The sequence below is a fragment of the Rhineura floridana genome, chromosome 3 (assembly GCF_030035675.1).
Source record: "Rhineura floridana isolate rRhiFlo1 chromosome 3, rRhiFlo1.hap2, whole genome shotgun sequence".
NCBI lineage: Eukaryota > Metazoa > Chordata > Lepidosauria > Squamata > Rhineuridae > Rhineura > Rhineura floridana.
This window is the reverse complement of record NC_084482.1, coordinates 96972114-96973737: the sequence shown is the minus strand read 5'-3', so window position 1 is coordinate 96973737 and position 1624 is coordinate 96972114.

Below are 1624 nucleotides of genomic sequence, written 5' to 3'. Positions count from 1 at the left end.
GCTTGAGCATCAATGAAATTGTTGAAAACAGATTCAAAAATGTGAGTAACTTTTGATCACAATGAACGTGAAGCCAGGTAATGATCTGATAATGTAAGGGGGAGAATTGGAAGCGCCCTAGGCCAGGGCTCCAGGTCATCTGGGAAATTCCATGCCAGTAAATTTGCTAGAAAATAATCAATGATTTTAAAGTCTGGCTAATGAGGATGTTCCTCTGGAAACTGACAAACTTCCAGTCAGCTTCCTTAGAAATGGAATATTCCAGTAAGTAACAAGACATATCTTCTGCTGCACCCTCCTCACACAAGCAGGAGCAATTCCACAAGGATTTCAGAAGAATATGTGGGAGTAAGTTTGCATAAGTCAACACCTCTCCTTGAAAATATGTGAGCAGGCTTGAGGTTAACAAAACTCTAGTTGCAGCCTGCTCAGAGTAGGGCAGTGTTTGCCCTGATCTTCCAAGTTGTTGCCATTACCTCCCACTTTCCCTTCCTCAAGATGAAGAAACTAACCTTGGGGCAGGTGAAGGCAGAAGTGGTGGTAGCAGCAGAGACTCCTGGCTTCTGGTAGAGCACCTTTTCCTGCTTGGCCTACAAGTCCCAGAATCCCTAGTGAATAGCTAATGCTACATGTCACTTTCCTGCTGAGGATAAGTCCTTACCCTGCTCCCAGTGCTGATATTGCTGTCACCAGCACAACAGGAAGTACACCTGGACCCTGATCTTTGCCATTATTTTAAGCTAAAAAGGCAAATAATGGAGGGATTCAGTTATAGCATTGTTGACAAGGTAGCTCAGAAAAGAAAATTGAAAAGATAGTGCCAGTAATCTTAAATTAGGTAAGGAAGGAAGCTGTCCTTTGCCAAAGGGATTAACTAACATGGCTCCTGATCCTTAGACATATCTCCACCCATGTCTGGTGGACTCTTTACTAAACTCTGTATGTGGGCAGCCCGTTTACCTTACGCAGAAGCACTTAGGAGTGATAGACTGGCAGACCATATTCTATTCTCCAAATCAGACCCCTTAAAAATGACAAAAAGTAAAGCTTTGTGTCAGGCAGAGCTTGGAAAAGTTACTTTTTTGAACTACAACTCCCATCAGCCCAATCCAGTGGCTATGCTGGCTGGGGCTGATGGGAGCTGTAGTTTAAAAAAGTAACTTTTCCAAGCTACTGTCAGGGTATGTGGAGTCTTGGCTGTGGCAGGAGAAAGGACGACTCTTCTTTCCCAGGGTATCTAGGCTGTCAGCCGTGACCATTTGGGTGAAGATGAAGAAGCTCTGTGCTACAAACTTGAAAGCATGTCTTTGTTTCCTCAAGTCGATTTACTTTCAGATTCTATCTGTTCTGAAAAAGCACCTCAAAAAGAAAATACTATCCAATGAAAGCCACTCTGCATGTGGTTTTGCATGTAGATTGTACAGAAATCAGTGGCAGTTGTGTGCAGGTACCCCTATGCAGGATTTCAGCCAATGCAAGCAAAAACAGTGGAATCACAACCAATCAGAACAAAGCTTGTAGTGAGTTTATACTCTTGGCAGTAGCATACTGATCCTGTAGCAATGCAGTAAACATACAGACAGACGTTTTGTAGGTGTCAAGCTGAATTCTTTGAAGTGTCACC